Raw genomic sequence first — 20618 nt, forward strand, 5'->3', positions numbered from 1 at the left:
CTGAATTTATTCTGCAAAAATTCTGAATGAGCCGAATTAAGGCCGAATCTCAATTTGAGCGCAAATATAGCTAACCGCGCTTATTTTTTCGGGAATACTTTCTGCACTTTTAAGAATTTCATCGCTAATTCAGATCTTCTCCCATTTACTTTTCAGAATTTTCAGGGAAATATACTAATTGCAGATTTCTTTCTCAAATCAAATATTTCAGGTCTTCCTTGACAAATTTCAAATCGAATCTGAAATTCGAATCTGTTTTGATTCCCAGTGTCTCCGCAATTACATTTTTTTGTTGTTTTATAGTAAGAGTTATTATGTCAAAACTAAAATTTACTTCAGTGCTACAATTCAAAGTTTTCATTGAGAGTTGTCAATACTTGACCGAGAATAGGCAATTCTTGGATAAAATTCAAAATAATGAGCCATTGTTCTAACAATCCTTGGCGAAAAGAAGGTTGCCTTTTGGGACAAAAGAAAGGAATTTGTATTATTGGCTGGTTATTGAAACCTAACTGATCCAGAGAGAAAGTGAACTTCATTTCTAAAATTAAAGAGCTAATTTCTAACAAAATTTGGTTTGAACAAAACCCAAGAAGGTTGCCTTTTGGGACAAAAGAAAGGAATTTGTATTATTGGCTGGTTATTGAAACCTAACTGATCCAGAGAGAAAGTGAACTTCATTTCTAAAATTAAAGAGCTAATTTCTAACAAAATTTGGTTTGAACAAAACCCAAGTGAAAGATCTTCATTAAATTTTTTTTTATACAAATGATTGTCTTTATTTCTTTGTGAGTTATGTGACTTAAAGATACACAACTTCTTGTTTGTGCTGTTTTTTCTACTTTTCTTAAAAGAACCTTTTCACTGTTGCAAAAAAATTTGCGCTAATGTTTATGGAAAAGCTGGAATTAAAATTGCCTTCCTTATTTAGAGAACAAGTTCTTTCATCTCTTTTTTCCCGTTTCAATTCATATTTCATTTGTTTGGTCACAAATTTGACATTTCTTTTTGAATAAATGCTGCATGCGTTTTATATGTTTCAATCCCTCACGCGAGCCCAGCCCAATTTTTATTTGTTTATTTATTTTTTATCTACTTTTCCCACTCTCAATATTTATTACTTCTTGAATAATTTTTCTTAATAAATGACTTTTTTACTTTGAATAAAAATTTATTGATATCTTACCACGCATAGAAATACACGAAATAATCAATTTCTACGAGGCTAGCCAAGAACACCAAGAAAAAGAGTAAAAGCAAGCAGAGCCAGCAGAAGCCCTTCCCGGCGCTTGGAGTGGCTCCCAGCAACAAAAGCAATCAATTGGTTTTAAAGGTAAAGCTCTGAAAAAACAGGAGCATAAACTCATCTTTCCGAAATCACGAACTTTCTATTTTACGTATTGATGCCTTTTATATTGACTGAACTTGATTGTACATACATTAATAACAATAAGCTGCATGAGTTTTATATGTTGTTCTCTGTAGTTTTTGCAATTAATTTTTTTTTCGACGACCAGTCGATAATCGATGGTCGATTGTTTCCGCTGATTCATTCTTGATTTACTTTTAATAATTGATATTATTGCGAGGTATTGTAATTTGACTAAAAGCTAAAATTTGGAGACTTCTGTTTTTCTGCAGTTTGTGTCTAGAATATTTTGAGCAAAAAAGAGCTGAAGTTTCAAAGGAATAATAAATGCCGCATAATATTTGTTTAGCACTATATGCGTATTTTATTGGCGGAATTTATATCAGTTCAATTGATTTAATGAATTCAAAGAAAACAATGCTTTTAGGCGTTTCTCAGTTGTTCCTTAACTTGCAAGTCATAGAATTGTTAAAAACTTTGTCGTTTCTTTGCCCTGTTGACGTTATGCAAGAATAACTTTTAAAACAGACAAATTGTAAATTAAGCAAAAAAAAACTTTTAACTTATCTAATTTTTCTGATTGACTGGACGAATGAATTATTCACCGAGGTTGCCCTTCCATTTTTAATATATTTGGACATAAATTCCTTAACTAAATTTATAAACCACTGCTAAAATTAAGAAAGGTAGATTTGTCACCAAAAACATGTTGCCATGAAAAAATTACGAAAATTTAATTGCCAAAAACAAAATTTCAAATAGTTTTCTCCTTGTATAACAAATTTTCAAAAGTTTAACAGATTTATTAGATTGTGATAATTATGAGGCTGGTCATAGCTCTCGTGTCAAAACCATCAATTATGCACTTGTTTGATGTAATGGGTTCATGGAATCGTTTTTACATGAAAGCAGGCAAAAATTAACCATTTTTAGTGAAAAAAGTATGCTGAAAAATTTTGTTTCCATATTCATTTTAAGTATATTTACAGTTTATTTTGTGGCGTTCGGTTTTATTTGGTCGGGAATTGTTAAAGCCCAAATTGGAAGATATACTTTGTTTTGACCGTGCGTGCTCTAATGTTAGTTTTCTTGTCGAAAAACTTATCTCCAAAAGTTAGAAAACATAATGAAACTCATGAACAAAATGTAACCAAAAAAAGGTATTCAATACTTACTGCGAAGACTTTAAATTTCAAAAAAATCATGATTTTGTTCACAGGAATCCCACTTTCAGCAACTTTATTCCATAATGACAAAAAGTCAATTATTTCTTGTGCTCCTTGAATTCTATTTTGAGTAGGTAGATTTTATTTTTAACCCTTGAGTAAAAATTTAACATTCAGATCAGATATAACATTCAAAATTTATTCAGAAAATTAAAGGATTTGTCAAATCTCAAATGTGGGAATATGTGTTAAACCCCTCCAAAAATTTAAAACTTTTTCCAGATTGATGGATTTTAAGTGTTGTCACAGATGCTTTCTTAACATTTTTTTGGAGTTTGCAATACACCTACTGCTCTTATTTCAATTGAAATAGGTGTTTCTAAATTCGGCATTCTTCTGCCATTGCAAATAATAGCCGTATACGAGAATCGAGAACTTCTATAGCGCGAGGGAAGGGAGGTGGCTGCAGTTGGAGGGTACAAAACTATTTCTCGAGAAAATTCTCCATCCGGGAACTAATTTTAATGGACTTATCCGTGCCAACGTTACAGATTGAAAAAATTTAAAGATTTATTAGCTAAAGATATATTACATGATTGACATGCGAAAAATTTTAGTTCCCAATCTTGGATGTCATCTTCAATTTTGTTCAATTTTCATGAGAATCATAGATGACCATAGTACAATTGAGTTCATCAGTTGAAGACCAGTGGATGTTATAATCAGTTTCTATAGGTGGGAGATTTTAACTCTTGACATCTCATTGACAGATCAATACCAAAGTGATAACGCCGAGACAAAAGTACGTTAACAACCAAATTTTATTTTTGTGGCCATTTGTTAATAGCACAACATTTCCGTTTGTCAGGTGTGTTCTTTTTCCATAAATTTTAACAAAAACCTCTAAGTTCCTTGATATTCTTTCAAAATCATCATATCGTTCTTCTTATTTAGGTTAGTTTGTGGGACTAGATGCTTCAAATCTATCGGGTTGCTTTTATTTCCTGTAAATATTGAGCTCTAGAAGATTGTCGTTGCTCTGCAGATGATCTTGCAGCACAACATTCTTTCTGATGTTATGGTCTCTCATCCGTGTTTTGAACTTGTGGTTCCTCTTGAGATATGGTCTCCCCGACTGTTGGTTCAGTTTTTGCAATCGTTGCTCACGAATATTGTGTAATTTGAGTGATAAGATTGTACGCGAGAATTTGTCAAGCTTTTACTGAGATTGAAAACAACCATAACTGTCTTCGTCTTATCATTTCCCACGAAGACCGCAGGCTCCAAGAAGCCGAAATCAGCTATTACTAGTAGTATCACTCTGTGTCTCACTCTGAACTGCTCTTTCAGCTAGTCCATTAACTCTACTCCGTTAGTTCGAGAGATTCCATTTTCCGACTAAGGCACAACACTGTTTGAGATCACCACCTACAATGTGCTGACTAATATTTTTGTGAAGGCCTTTATTTCTATTTCACCGGGTGACTTGCTCATTAACATAACCTCGGTCAATGTGAAGCTGATAGTAATCACTGGACTCTGGCCACAGAGAGACTTTTTTGCTTGCATGAGTTTTTGAATCGTCAATTTTACCTTTATTGACGAAGGTGGGACTTATTGAGTAGTGCCAAGTTGCCATTTTGACACATGATTGAGTTAAATTTTCCCCAGAATGTGTCACATGTGCTTTTTTGTCAGAAGCAAATATCAAAAGATGATTCCATTGTGTGTGGTTAGAGCCATTTTCCGTTGTTCGAATCCTTCTTCTGGTTGTGAACATTATTTCAGGTCTTCATTCGTTTTCTATGTCATGGAATAGTCTTTTTGTGTTCCGTTCTGATTTCTGCTTATATCACCAAATCATTCTGAGTGAAGAAAATGTTATAAAAAAATGAAGCTTTTCTTCGCTGAAGTCCATTTTTCTCCAAGCATCTCCATGGGGTATCTGCTCTCCAGATGTGTACTTCAACTCAAAGTCGAAGCCCATCAAAGCTATGGCCCTTCTTTTAGTTTGATCTTACGCTGTTGTTGGGATCTTTTTGTCTACCAAGGGATATTTGAGTGGTTTGTGGTGCTTTTGTAAGGTAAATTGACTTCGAAGAAGTTGCTTCAATCTTGTAACCACAAAGGCAAATTGAAAGAGAATAGCTAGTGCATCTTGCTCTATTTTTGATTAGTGCTGCGCCGCTGGAGAAAGTTTTCTTGAGACATCTATCACTGGATGTCTGATTGCGAAAGAACCCCGCAGGTTGCTTTTTCAGAGGCGTCAGTAGTAGCGGTCAAGTTCACATGTTATGATTTGACTCAAAACTCACTAAACCGAATTTGGACTCCGATGAAAATTTCAGCCAGTCATGATTTGAACTACGTCATCAGTTTTTTGCTAATGACGTGAAGTTAGTATCTTTTCGGTTTGAGCGTCCGCCCCGGGCTTAGAAGGTGCATACTTTTTGCAAACCCCAAGGTGCACGCGTAATAGTTATATATTGTGGTTTACTGTGTAATAACACGTATCTTATATCGGGAAGATGGATAACGTATTGGATGGGGGGGGCACAAAATGGAGAAGTGGTGATCAAAAAATTTATATTGCAAGTCCAGCGTTTGACCTCGATTTGTTGTAATTGAAAGTAACCAAAAGCCATCTTTGCTTTTTTTAATGAAAAAATAAGAGAACAAACCTCGCGTTTTTTGGGTTAATTGAGTTTTCGAAAAAATGGAAGATAATAATGCTAATTCAGAAAGACCAGTTAATAATTTATGCACCAAACAACACTATTACTTTTAAACCCAAACAAGTATATGAAAAAGTTGAATTATCAGACGTCCTAAAACAAATTTGTCGCCTTTTCTTTTTCTTCCCTAATTGTTTGAAACGAATGCATTTATAAGCTTACCTTCATATACGTTTGAATGTAAAGTTTTTGTATTAATAGCAAAGCAGCTCCAAACAAAACAGGAAACGCTCGAGTATAATAGAGAGCAGTTTTTTCTCTTTGACTGAAAGCACAAAATTACGATTATATTGGCGCCTAATTTCTGTTTCTCCTTCAAAAACTTAATGAAGGTATGTTTAAAAGCAAAATACAAAATAATCAATTTTTGCAATAGCTGATCCAAAAAATGTTTATTTTCTACTTTTCTCAAAAGGCCTTACTCCGAAATATACAAACAAGTTGGTAAAAATGAGAACGACTTGTAAACATCCTTGAGAATGTATTCCCGCTACCCAGAAATGAATTATCTACTTCCGCTATGTAAAAATATTAAAATGTCGGCTCGTCATATTTTCTACATGAGCTCAAATAAGACCATTAATCTCGTAACGGTCAGTTGAAGTGATCAAATTAAGTGGATGAACTATTTAGATTTTTATTATCAGAGAACTGACCGAAATTCGCAAAGAAATTTGTTTTGTAATATTTACTGTGGTCCAATTCAAGCCTATCAAGACCCTGTGAAAAACCTAAGGAATCTTAGTCGAAAAAAGACACTTATCTTGCATGATTCTTGAAAGATTATAGATAAGAATACCAGTCTTGCAACACTTGTAAGATCTTACAAACTAAACATCCTTTTGCCCGACACTGCAGGATAATCGTACATTTTACAAGATCTTGAAAGATAGCCGTCGGGATTGGACTAAAACACGCTGACCAAGCCTGAACTGTAAATAGGCGATTTAATCTCAAGAAGCGATTTCACCATTCCATATATGATAATTTGATAGGTCCGGTCCGTTTTCTTTCTTTTGTTGAACGATGTTGATGATGTTGATTGTCACGGATCCGCTCATCAACGCCAAATGGTGAGTGCGCCTCACCACAATATGTACTGAAAGTTAGTACTGACAGGTAGTACTAACAGTTAGTGCTGACCGTACTGACTAAGTGAACCAAAGTTTTCTGTCAATGGTCATCATAGCGAACCTAAAAACTACATGTCGTTCATATGAGCATTTTTTACTCAGAATTGAATACCAGCAGTCTTTTGATTACATGAAAGGCAAATAAAGAAGCATAATTCTCAACTTACTCTCTCAATTTTTTTTGAGAAACGAACCAGGGAAAAAAATGTGAGAAGTATTGACTAAAAGTTACCTTTATAAATTATGTTCTGTGCTTCTGTTCATCAAAACATCTGAAAGAGAAATCCACGAACAAACAAAACTGCAAAAGTTCTGCGGAGAACCTTAAATAAACGGGAATTATTGAAATCCGAAGCTAGACGGAGCTAGCATTGACATGAAATCTGATTAAAAAAATGTGAATAGCGATGCAACAAACAATGTTTGCGTAGAAGTCAAAATTGCTATACAAAAACTCTTTGCTATCAAAAACCTCTAAGGCTACTTTTGTCTTTTGTCACTTGCTCTTTTCTCAGATCAGTTCCTCTTTCACAGAACATGAGATGTTTTGTGAGAGAACAGCTGCTTTTTTCTTGAGTATCGTTCATAATTAGCTTCTTAATTTTAATAAATCTTCTTAACCATTATAGTGTTTCATTTATGAAAAAGATTTGAAAATGTGAGATAGAAAACGTCTTAAATTAAGATCGAATAATACCCCTTTGCGATCGGTTTTCCGTCAAAAAAGAAGAGGCCTGCGAAATACAGGTTGAATTATCGATATTAATTGCAGCAAAAAAATTGTTAATGATGTTATCATAAAATTGGACAAGGACAAAACAATTCCAGTTCGTTTTGCAGTTGCAGTGATTGTTGGGGCTTTCTGTCGGGTGCAGAACGTTTGTGTGGTGAAAATATTTGAGTTTTCAAAGACTGCCCACCCAAAAAAAGAGGAAACAAACATAGACTTTGACAGTAGTATGATTTCAACATTTGATGATGGCTCCAGTATTCCCTATGATTGTTTTGAACCTGCTATAGAAGATCCATAACAGGTGTGAAAATTCAAAATACTAATTGACTATAAATGCAAAAAAAAACGAAATATTTATCTTACATGATGAGTTTATCAAGAAGTTTAGCGAATCTGTTAGTGTTGCCTTATCAGAATTCAGCAATCTGGTGGTGAAGTTGAGAAGATAAAATATTAACAAACAAGCTTGTACTTTGTGAGCTGCAACCCTTGAAATATCGGCTTGCTAATAGTGAAAAATCGGCTAGCAAATTGGATTGATAGTAGTGAGAAATCGGCTAACGAATTGGCTTGCTAAAATTGGTTTCTTTGTATCTGTAAATTTAGCCAGACTTACTACATTTGTCAACCAATCTAATCATTATTTATAATTTCATTGGATAATAAATACTAAAAACTAAAATTTAAATACTATAAAGTACTATTAATCTGGTACATTCTCTCTGTAAAACTGGTTGTTCTTCCTCCCCGTATACCGACTTCAATCATTCTCTAAGGGAAGAAGCACTCAAAATATGTTTGTCAACATTTATTTTTGGTATGTTGTGTTATTTCCAAGACTTGCTCAATTTAACATTCTAAAAATCTCAAATTTGAAATCTTAATTGCGAAAAATACTTTTGCAATTTCAACAAAATTTTTTCACCGATTTTCAAGATTGCATTGATGAAGTTACATTCAAGCACTAAATAAAACCAAACTTCTGTTTCAACTTAGATAAAATGCCACCTCTCAGTGATCAGTTATCCATCAGAAAATGCATATAAACTGTACGTTCAAAAAATCGAAAAATAACTGCAAGAAAAATTATCAGCGATATTCGCAAAAAAACTAGCCAATAACAAAACAACTCCATGTGACTTAGCAGCTCAAGTTCTTTCGCGCCTTCTTTGCGATTGGAAAAATTCAAAGCTATTTCAACAGAAAAACCAAACATTCGAGCGCCGTATTCCAAGCTATTGGAACGGAAAAACCAATTATTGGAGTGATTGGAAGCGCTGTGGTTGAATTAGGAAAGACAAAACAATTCCTGATGGCTGATTCATATGGGAGATCAGGCATGAAAGAAACATTTAAAACACTCGATGATTACTTCAATAAAAACCGATAAATTTTACTTTAAAAAACGCTACTGACAACGTTTTTTGAAACTAAAAAATTGCTAGCAGTTACAATTTATCAACTATTTCAACACGAACATTGTCATTACTATTTTGTAATCTTTTCAGGTTTTGAGTTGTTGAGGGGTAATTATTCAGCGACCAAAAATGGAAATTGGAATCAGTCCGAATTCTTTTTAAGCAGCAAACCCTCGGCTACAAGATTCCCACCGAAGCAACAGCATGATTAACCTTAAAAGAAGCGTGTTCTCATGAAGCGTGAAAACATACTTTTTGTGTACAGATGAAACAAATGTCAAAAGCATCGTTTTGATCTTCCAAGGTAGGAAACAGTTGTCCTAAAGACAACAATGGTTGATATAGAAAACGTACTTAATTCTCATACGCTGACAGTTGCAGCAGACGTCCCAGACAAATAGAAACACATCAAACCCAACCGTTTCTTTTCTTCAAAGGATTTTGGACTCAGATCTGCCAGGAGACTGAACATCAAAAAAACCAGAGACCGTCAAATCTTAGAAGAGCAAGAATCAAATATGGAAGCCTTTTTCCCAAAGTACTTTACCGCACTGACGAACAGATGAGATCGGTCAGGGAATATCCGTTTACTGAAAACGGCAACCTAGAAGGGGTACTGAAGAACTTGAAGCCACGAGGAACTTGGTCTCTAGGTTGAGTAGTGGATACGTCGCCCAGAAAGAACTGCCCCTTAGGAGTTGACAAAATTAAAATAACTGGCTTCATCTACGCCCGCCCTGCAACCATGCTTTCACGTGTTTTGCTTCAGTAGAGACGTTTGTTCGTCATTGTTTGGCTACAGGAATATCTAATTTTACTACCCCTAGACAAATTTTATTTTCGATTTGAATTCCCGAACTTTGATCTTGCATGCGTCAAATCCAAGATAGCGATTGGCCAATGTTCCAAATGCTAAAAACTCAACCACCAAAAAATCCGCAACTCCTGCATCGAACAGTAGCTCTCTGCATATAGAGACTGAACAACTTACACTTTTTGTCAACCATTCTAATCCATGTTTATATTTTATTGGACACTAAATACTAATTACTAAAATCTGAAAACTTTAAATCACTATTAATCTGGTAGATTCTCTCTGTAAAATTGGTTGTTCTTCCTCCCCGTAAGCCGACTTCAATCATTCTCTGAGGGAAGAAACACTTAAAATATGTTTGTCAACACTTATTTTTGGTATGTTTTGTTACTGCCAAGAATTGCTCAATTTAACAGTCTAAAGATTGCAAATTTGAACGTTAAGTTTAGGACAGAGAACTTAATTGCGACAATTACCTTTACAATTTCAAAAAACCTTTTAACCGATATACAAGATTGCGTTTTGGAAATTACATTCAAGCAGTAAAAATACCAAACCTTTGATTTAAATTTGGATAAATTGCCAACCCTTAGTGATCAGTTATCCATCAAAAAATCCATCTAAACTGTCTGTTCAAAAAATCGAAAAAATAGCTGCAACAGAAGTTATCAGCGCTGTTAGCAGAAAGAACTAGTCAATGACAAAACAACTCCGGGTGATTCAGCAGGTCAACTGTTTTCGCACCTTTTTCATGATTGGTAACACTTCTTCATAGTTCTTTCCTGATGCATATGGGGTATTAACCAAGAAGGAAACATTGAAAATTCTTGATCATTAATGCATCAAAAAGCTGATAACTGTTTCTTTATAAAAAGGTACTCACAACGTTTTTTGTTAAAAAAACTATTAATTAAAAATTACCAATTGTTTCAACACGAAAATTATAACTACTAATTGCTTATCATTGCAGGTTTTGTGACTGTTGTTGGGTCACTTTTTAGCGACGAAAACGGGATACCTAATTTTGTCCGAACTATTTTTAAACAACAAACCTTTGAATACAAAGGGCCCAGCAAAGGAACAGCATGAATTTACCTTAAAATAAACGTTTTCTCATGAAGATTGAGAACGTATGATTTGGTGAACACATTAACAAAAAATCAAAAGCGTCATTCTGATCTTCCCTGGAACGAAATAGTTGTCCTTAGGACAATAACGGTTGAGACAGAAATTGCACTTGATTGTCAGCTCTTGACAGTTGTAGCTGACGTAGCAGACAAATAGAAGTCAATCAAACCCAGCCGTTTCATTTTGGTTCAAACATTTTCGGCTCACTTCCTCGAGGAGGGTTCACATAAAAAAACAGAGAACTTCGAATTGTAGAAGTGCAAGAAACATAAACCGCGTTGGCGATCAGAAAAAATTGATCATAGAAGACTCGTTTGCTGAAAACAGTACCTGAAATGGGTACTGAAGAACTTGACGCCAAGTGGATTATGGTCGCTTTTGCGAGTCATGGATCCCTCGTCCAAATTAACAGCTGCTTAGGAGTTGGAAAGAAGAAAACTACTTGCTGCATCTACGCCCGCCCTGCACCCTTGGTTTCACGTGTTTTGCTTCAGTAGAAACGTTTGTTCATCATTGTTTTGCTACAGGAATATAATTGAACCGAACTACCCCTACACATTTTATTTTTTTTCCAATTCGGGAACATTGATCTTGTGGGCTTCAATTCCAAGATAGCGATTGGCCAAGGTTCCAAATGCTAAAAAATCATGAACAAATTACACTTTTGGTCAACCATTCTAATCGTTATTTTTTTATTTTATTGGATACTAAATAATAAAGTCTAAAAATTATAAAAAAAAGTATTTATCTGGTGTATTCTTGCTGTAAAATTAGTTGTTCTTCCTCCCCGTTACTCTTCAATAGGAGCATCATTCTCTAAGGGAAGAAGCACTAACAATATATTCTTCAACATTCATTTTTTGTATGTTTTGTTACTTCCAAGAATTGTTCAATTTAACAGTCTAAACATCTCCAATGTGAACATTGAGTTAAGGACAGAGTACTTAATTGCCAAAATTACCGTTACATTTTCAACAATTTTTTTGGACCGGTTTAAAAGATTGAGTTGATAAAAATACATTTAAGCAGTAAAAAATACTAAATACCTGATTTAAACTTGGATAAAATGCCTCCTCTGAGTGATCAGTTATCCATCAGAAAATGTATATCAAGTGTCTGTTCAAGAAATTTAAAAATAGCTGCAAAATAAGTTATCAGTGGTATGATGATTGAGAACGTACGTTTTGGTGAACACATAAATCGAAAATCAAAAGCATCATTCTGATCTTCCCAGGTACGAAATAATTGTGCTTAGGACAATAATGGTTGAGACAGAAAACGTACTTGGTTTTCAGCTCTTGACAGATGTAGCAGAAGTAGCAGACAAATAGAAGTCAATCAACTCCAGCCGTTTGATTTTGGTTCAAACAATTTTCGGCTCACTTCCTCGAGAAGACTTCACATAAAAAATACAGAGACCTCCAAATCTTAGTAGAGCAAGAAACAAATACCGCATTGACGAATAGAGGAATATGATCCGAGAAAACCCGTTTGCTGAAAACAGCAACCTGGATTGGGTACTGAAGAACTTGTCGCTACGTTGAATATGGTCTCTTTTACCTGCCGTGTATACCTCGCCCAAATAAATGGCTGCCTAAGAGTTGGACAAATGAAAACGACTTGCTGCTTCTACGCCCGCACTGCAACAATGCATTTCATGTGTTTTGGTTCAGTAGAGTAGTTTGTTCGTCATTGTTTTGCTGCAGGTATATAGTTAAGTCGGACTACCCCTAGGCAATTTTGTTTTCGATTCCCATTCCCAACTTTTGATCTTGTGTGTGTCAATTCCAAGATAGCAATTAGCCACTGTTCTAAATGCTAAAAATTCAACTGCCAAAAAGGTTCTTAACTCCTGCATAATGCAGTAGCTCTCTGCACAGAGAGACTGAACAACTTACACTTTTTGTCAACCGTTCTAATCATTATTTATAATTTATTTGATACTAAATGCTAAATACTGAAATCTAAATACTATAAAATACCATTACTCTGCTGGATTCTGTCTGTCAATTTAGTTGTTCTTCCTCCCGTAAGCCGACTTCAATCATTCTCTAAGGGAAGAAACACTTAAAATATGTTTGTCAACATTTATTTTTGGTGTGTTGTGTTACTTCTATGACTTGCTCTATTTAACAGTCTAAACATCTCTAATGTGAACCTTAAGTTAAGGACAGAGAATTTAATTGCGAAAATTAACGCTGCATTTTCAACAAATTTTTTGGAGCAATTTGGATTGAGTTGATAAAATTACATTCCAGCAGTAAAAAAATCAAACGTTTGAATTAAACTTGGATAAAATGCCACCTCTCAGTAATCCGTTATCCATCAAAAAATCTATATAAACTGTATGTTCAAAAAGTTGAAAAAAAGCTGCAAAAGAAGTAATCAGCGATATGAAGCTTGAGAACGTACGTCTTGGTGAACAGATAAATCGAAAATCAAAAGCATCATTCTGATCTTCCCAGGTACGAAATAATTTTGCTTAGGACAAAAAGTGTTGAGACAGAAAATGTACTTGGTTCTCAGCTCTTGACGGGTGTAGCAGACATAGCAGAAAAATAGAAAATAGAAGTCAATCAACCCCAGCCGTTTGTTTTTGATTCAAACATTTTTCGGCTCAATACCTCGAGGAGACTTCACATAAAAACAAAGACCTTCAAATCGTAGAAGAGCAAGAAACAAATACCACATTGACGAACAGAGGAATAAGATCAGAGAAGATCTGTTTGCTGAAAACAGCAACCTGGAATGGGTACTGAAGAACTTGTCGCTACGTTGAATATGGTCTCTTTGACGAGCCGTGGATACCTCGCCCAAATGAATGGCTGCCTAAGAGTTGGAGAAATGAAAACGAATTGCTGCATCTACGCCCGCCCTGCAACCATGCTTTCACGTGTTTTGCTTCAATAGGGAAGTTTGTTTGTCATTTCTTTGCTAGAGGAATATCGTTTAGTTGGACTACCCCTAGGCAATTTTGTTTTCGATTCCCATTCGCAACTTTTGATCTTGTGTGCGTCAATTCCAAGATAGCTATTCGCCAACGTTCTAAATGCTAAAAGTCAACTGCCAAAAATGTTCTTAACTCCTGCATAATGCAATAGCTCTCTACATAGAAAGACTGAACAACTTACACATTTTGTCAACCGTTCTAATCGTTATTTATAATTTCTTGGTTACTAAATACTAAATACTGAAAACTAAATACTATAAAATACCATTACTCTGGTTGATTCTCTCTATAAAATTAGTTGTTCTTCCTCCCCGTAATCCGACTTCAGTCATTCTCTAAGGGAAGAAACACTCAAAATATATTTGTCAACATTTGCTTTTGGTGTGCTGTGTTACTTCTAAGACTTGCTCAATTTATCAGTCTAAACATCTCCAATGTGAAACTTAAGTTAAGGACAGAGACCTTAATTGCGAAAATAACCGCTGCTTTTTCACCAAACTTTTTGGAGCGATTTAGATTGAGTTGATAAAATTACATTCAAGCAGTAAAAAAAATCAAACGTTTTATTTAATCTTGGATAAAATGCCACCTCTCAGTGATCAGTTATCCATCAAAAAATCTATATAAACTGTATGTTCAAAAAGTTGACAAAAAGCTGCAAAAGAAGTAATCAGCGATATGAAGCTTGAGAACGTACGTCTTGGTGAACAGATAAATCGAAAATCAAAAGCATCATTCTGATCTTCCCAGGTACGAAATAATTTTGCTTAGGACAAAAAGTGTTGAGACAGAAAATGTACTTGGTTCTCAGCTCTTGACGGGTGTAGCAGACATAGCAGAAAAATAGAAAATAGAAGTCAATCAACCCCAGCCGTTTGTTTTTGATTCAAACATTTTTCGGCTCAATACCTCGAGGAGACTTCACATAAAAACAAAGACCTTCAAATCGTAGAAGAGCAAGAAACAAATACCACATTGACGAACAGAGGAATAAGATAAGAGAAGATCTGTTTGCTGAAAACAGCAACCTGGAATGGGTACTGAAGAACTTGTCGCTACGTTGAATATGGTCTCTTTGACGAGCCGTGGATACCTCGCCCAAATGAATGGCTGCCTAAGAGTTGGAGAAATGAAAACGAATTGCTGCATCTACGCCCGCCCTGCAACCATGCTTTCACGTGTTTTGCTTCAATAGGGAAGTTTGTTTGTCATTTCTTTGCTAGAGGAATATCGTTTAGTTGGACTACCCCTAGGCAATTTTGTTTTCGATTCCCATTCGCAACTTTTGATCTTGTGTGCGTCAATCCCAAGATAGCTATTCGCCAACGTTCTAAATGCTAAAAGTCAACTGCCAAAAATGTTCTTAACTCCTGCATAATGCAATAGCTCTCTACATAGAAAGACTGAACAACTTACACATTTTGTCAACCGTTCTAATCGTTATTTATAATTTCTTGGTTACTAAATACTAAATACTGAAAACTAAATACTATAAAATACCATTACTCTGGTTGATTCTCTCTATAAAATTAGTTGTTCTTCCTCCCCGTAATCCGACTTCAGTCATTCTCTAAGGGAAGAAACACTCAAAATATATTTGTCAACATTTGCTTTTGGTGTGCTGTGTTACTTCTAAGACTTGCTCAATTTATCAGTCTAAACATCTCCAATGTGAAACTTAAGTTAAGGACAGAGACCTTAATTGCGAAAATAACCGCTGCTTTTTCACCAAACTTTTTGGAGCGATTTAGATTGAGTTGATAAAATTACATTCAAGCAGTAAAAAAAATCAAACGTTTTATTTAATCTTGGATAAAATGCCACCTCTCAGTGATCAGTTATCCATCAAAAAATCTATATAAACTGTATGTTCAAAAAGTTGACAAAAAGCTGCAGAAGAAGTAATCAGCGATATGAAGCTTGAGAACGTACGTCTTGGTGAACAGATAAATCGAAAATCAAAAGCATCATTCTGATCTTCCCAGGTACGAAATAATTTTGCTTAGGACAAAAAGTGTTGAGACAGAAAATGTACTTGGTTCTCAGCTCTTGACGGATGTAGCAGACATAGCAGAAAAATAGAAAATAGAAGTCAATCAACCCCCGCCGTTTGTTTTTGATTCAAACATTTTTCGGCTCAATTCCTCGAGGAGACTTCACATAAAAACAAAGACCTTCAAATCGTAGAAGAGCAAGAAACAAATACCACATTGACGAACAGAGGAATAAGATCAGAGAAGATCTGTTTGCTGAAAACAGCAACCTGGAATGGGTACTGAAGAACTTGTCGCTACGTTGAATATGGTCTCTTTGACGAGCCGTGGATGCCTCGCTCAAATGAATGGCTGCCTAAGAGTTTGAGAAATGAAAACGACTTGCTGCATCTACGCCCGCCCTGCAACCATGCTTTCACGTGTTTTACTTCAATAGGGAAGTTTGTTCCTCATTGTTTTGCTACAGGAATATAGTTTAGTCGGACTACCCCTAGGCAATTTTGTATTCGATTCCCATTCGCAACTTTTGATCTTGTGTGCGTCAATTCCAAGATAGCGATTCGCCAATGTTCTAAATTCTAAAGATTCATCTGCCAAAAAGCTTCTTAACTCCTGCATAAAGCAGTAGCCCTCTGCACAGAGAGACTGAACAACTTACACCTTTTGACAACCGTTCTAACTATTATTTCTATTTTATTGGATACTAAATACTAAATACTAAAATCTAAATACTATAAAATACTTATAATTTGGTAGATTCTCCAAATCAAAATTAGTTGTTCTTCTTCTTCGCAACCCGACTTCAATCAGAGCTTCTATCTTTAAGGGAAAAAGCACATTTTTTTTGGTGTGTTGTGTTACTTCCAAGACCTGCTCAATTTAACAGTCTAAACATCTCCAATTTGAACCTTAAATTGGGGACAGAGAATTAGTTGCGAAAATTCCATTTGCATTTTCAACAAACTTTTGGACCTATTTACAAGATTGAGTTGATAAAATTACATTTAATTAGTAAAAAATACCAAACGTCCGATTTGGACTTGGATAGAATGCCATCCCTTAGTGATTTTTTATCCATCCAAAAATCCATATACGTTCAAAAATTCGTAATATAGCTGCCTAAGAAGTTGTCAGCGATGTTTTCAAAAACAACTAGCCAATGACAAAACAACTCCAGGTGATTCGGCAGGTCAAGTGTTTTCGCGCCTTTTTCGTGATTGGAAGAAGTTTGAAGAAATTCAAGGCTGTCGCAACAGAGAAAACCAGACAAAGTCATTAAAAGCGCTCTAGCTGAATTAAGAAAAAGACAAAGCAGACCTTTACAATTTCAAAAAAACCTTTTAACCGATATACAAGATTGCGTTTTGGAAATTACATTCAAGCAGTAAAAATACCAAACCTTTGATTTAAATTTGGATAAATTGCCAACCCTTAGTGATCAGTTGTCCATCAAAAAATTCATGTAAACTGTCTGTTCAAAAAATCAAAAAAATAGCTGCAATAGAAGTTATCAGCGATGTTAGCAGAAAGAACTAGTCAATGACAAAACAACTCAGGGTGATTCAGCAGGTCAACTGTTTTCGCACCTTTTTCATGATTGGTAACACTTCTTCATAGTTATTTCCTGATGCATATCGAGTATCAACCAAGAAAGAAACATTTAAAATTCTTGATCATTAATCCATCAAAGAGCTGATAACTGCTTCTTTATAAAAAGGTAATCACAACGTTCTTTGTAAAAAAAAAGCTAGAAATTAAAAATTACCAATTTTTTCAACACGAACATTATAACTACTAATTAGTGATCATTGCAGGTGTTGTGGCTTCTGTTTGGTCATTATTTAGCGACCAAAAAGAGATAATTAATTTTGTGCGAACTATTTTTAAACAGCACACCCGGCTACAAGAGGCGTATCGAACATGAATTTAATTTACTAGAAACGTGTTGTCATGAAGCTTGAGGACGTACGACAATAGCAATTGAGACAGAAAACGTACTTAGTTCTCAGCTCATGACAGATCTAGCAGACGTAGCAGACAAATAGAAGTCAATCAACCCCAGCCGTTTCTTCAAAGATTTTTCGGCTCACTTCCTCGAGAAGACTTCACATAAAAAAACAGAAACCTTCAAATCGTAGAAGAGCAAGAAACAAATACCGCATTGACGAACAGAGGAATATGATCAGAGAAGATCCGTTTGCTGAAAACAGCAACCTGGAATGTGTACTGAAGAACTTGACGCAACGTGGAATATGATCATTGGGACGAGTCGTGGATACCTCGCCCAAGTGAATGGCTGTTTAGGAGTTGGAAAAATGAAAAGAACTTGCTGCATCAACGTCCGCCCTGCAACCGTTCCTTCGCGTGTTTTTTTTTCTGTAGAGGTTTTCGTTCGTCATTTTTTGGTACGGGAAGTAAGTTTAACCAAGCTACCCATAGACAAATGTTATATCCGATTCCAGTTTGCGAACTTTGATCTTGTGTGCGTCAATTCCAAGATAGTAATTGTCCAATGATGCAAATGCTAAAAAGTCAACCGCTAAAAATTTGAACTCGAATTTTTTCTTAACTCTTGCATAAACCAGATATATTCCGCTTAAAGAGAGTGAACAACTCTTCTACACAAACTGACCTTACCAGAAGTGTTTTCTCTTGAATGTAAAAACATGATATAATTTTTACAAAAACAATCTAACTGAGTGTTTTCCAATGACAACGGGTGCCTCCAAACAAAGTGCTTGGGCTCAAGTCACTGTCTGAGACTCTATCAAATGACACAGTGAAATTGTGCAAATTTTTCCAAATAAACCAAAATCGGTTTCTTGTTTTGCTAATTTTGTAGATCATTACGATGGCTTTTTTGCTTTGTTTTGATGAAAAATTTTTTATGGATACCTCAATTTCTAATTAAAATTAAAATGACAAAGGAATGGATATAAACTTTCGTTTGGTTGAAATCAGACATGAAATTTTTGCAAAGTATTTTCAGAAAAACTATTTGCGAATGGTTAGTTTACTGTGGAAAACAGAGGATAAGTTCATGATAATGATTAAAACAAAAATATAAAACAAACAAGATATTTAAAACACAAAAACAACTGTGCTCTTCGTTCACCCATCGGTCTGACGCCTTACAGGCAGCTTTTTAATCCTGAAGTGCTGATTTTGAATCCTAATCGGCATTGAAGAGTAAACATGATTATGTGAAACTGTTGGTTGCAGTCATTTCTTCTCGGCAGTTAGAAAACAAAAAGTTTCTGAAGACTGCACAAACAAAGGATTTTAAAGAAAACTTTAGTTCGCTTTCCTCTTGATGCTGCAACAAATAAAAACTTTCAAAAGTCGCTTAAAATGCTTATCCAAAATCTATGCGTTAAAAGAAGAACCTTCAATACACAGATGCCCTGTGTTAATCTCTGCCTTTAGGCTGCCAAAGCTAATTTAAGAGTTTATAATCTCCAATTTTTCATCCTTTTCACAATAGACTTCTTTAAAGTAAGCTTTTCTCTGAAACTTAGAGCTTGCGAATAATCTGCAGAGGCCCTTTCTTACCTTTATTCGACAGCAACTCCTGTTAAGGTCGGCTTATGGGAAGCACTTTTTGCAGGTTCTAAAAACAATGTAAAATTACCAATTATCCATGTTTATATTACCTTTAATAAAAAAATAAAAACTCAACATCTTCAACTCACACTGACCGTAAAATAGCCGCCAACAAAGTCTAATGCTCATTTTTATTTTCTGGATACAATTTATTAGAATTATTCTGTTGTCAAAGTTTTTGTGAAATCACTTTAATAGGTGCTGTTCGAATTCTTTTCACAGTTAGCAAACGAAAAGACTGCAAAATAAAACGTTTTCAGAGAACGTTAGTCTGTTTTCTTCTTGATGCTGCAACAAATAAAATCTCTCAAAGGTCGCTACAAATGCTGCGGCTATCGAAAACTTATCTATTAAAGGAAGAATTGTGTTATATTTTTGATACACAGGTACCTTGAAATAACCTGTCTTCAGGTTGCCAAATCTAGCTATAAAATAAATAATTTTCGATTTTTGTCCCTTTCACAATAGACTGCTTTAAAGTGGGCTGTGTTTCCAAGTTTTGCGCTTAATTGGAATAGCCTTTTTCTTACCATTGTCCCACCACAACAACCCCGTTGTTTTTAGCTTGCTGGAATTATTTTTTCAGGCTTTAAATACATTATAAACTTACCAGAAATGCATGTTTACATTAGAGTTTTTCTGAACGAAGAAATGTTGTCTCGATTCTTCTACTATCGAAGTAGTCAATTTCATCGTGACCGTAAAATCATCAAAGTCTCCTGCTAAAACTTATTTTTTCGGATAAAATTTATTTTGAAGTTATATATTTGTCAAACATTTTTTCTAACGTAGGGTCGTTATCAATAACGTACAGGTCGTTATTACTACCCATCGCCAATAATTAGGCAAATTACTTCTTTTGATCAGTGTGTCTGAAAAATTAAATATTTTTCTTATCTCGCATTGTTCATTCACGTTGAGCTGAATAAATGTTTTTGCGGTACCATAAGTTAAAAAAACTGAGCTTATTGATGAGACAAAAGCAATTTTTAAGGAAAAAGTATAACTTCCCTTATCATCAGATAGGTACGCTAGTTTTTCATTCCGTTTTTTTCCTTCTAAACGCCTAAAAATATTAAAACCCTCATATCAAAGTATTTTGAAGACCATAGAAAAATTTCTCCAGAATAAGGATGAGTTTAAACGGTAGACAAAACCAATGTTAATATCAACTCCTTGAGAGAGCGCAGCAAGCCCTCATTATTTAATGGTTTTCTTCACGATTTAATGACGCATTTAGCTGGTTTGCATTATTGCTACATAAACATCACACGAAGTCAAAAACGGAAACTAAAATTGGAAACACATCTCTAGTAGATTTGCTATAATGCAGAAAACACGAAGTGAACACTTTTATTGTACGAGTCTGTGACATTAATTTTAAAATGCAAGTCGGAGGATTTTTTCAAATTAATTCTTAGTGAATTGCAGTAAAATTTTAAAATCAAATCGATGGTTGACAGTTAGTTGACAGTAAATTATAATAGAGAATCAAGGCAAAAAATGCCAGGCTCTGAAACCCCGAGGCTGCTCAACTCAGTCGATAATTTTGTAATGAAGAGTTAAAATGCACGT

The 20618-nt window shown here is 34.9% G+C and overlaps 1 protein-coding gene across 1 annotated transcript in view; it reads right to left on the bottom strand.

The window, feature by feature from the left end:
• The window catches only part of LOC142351956 (uncharacterized), a 60803-nt gene extending 55290 nt beyond the window's left edge, over window positions 1-5513 (bottom strand). Inside the window, exon 1 of the mRNA XM_075404244.1 lies at window positions 5433-5513. The gene's annotated coding sequence lies outside the window, so the exon portion shown is untranslated. The remainder of the gene's footprint in view (window positions 1-5432) is intronic.
• Between the last annotated feature and the right edge of the window lie 15105 nt (window positions 5514-20618).

This window comes from Convolutriloba macropyga, chromosome 13, assembly GCF_964194025.1.
Source record: "Convolutriloba macropyga chromosome 13, txConMacr16.3, whole genome shotgun sequence".
NCBI lineage: Eukaryota > Metazoa > Xenacoelomorpha > Acoela > Convolutidae > Convolutriloba > Convolutriloba macropyga.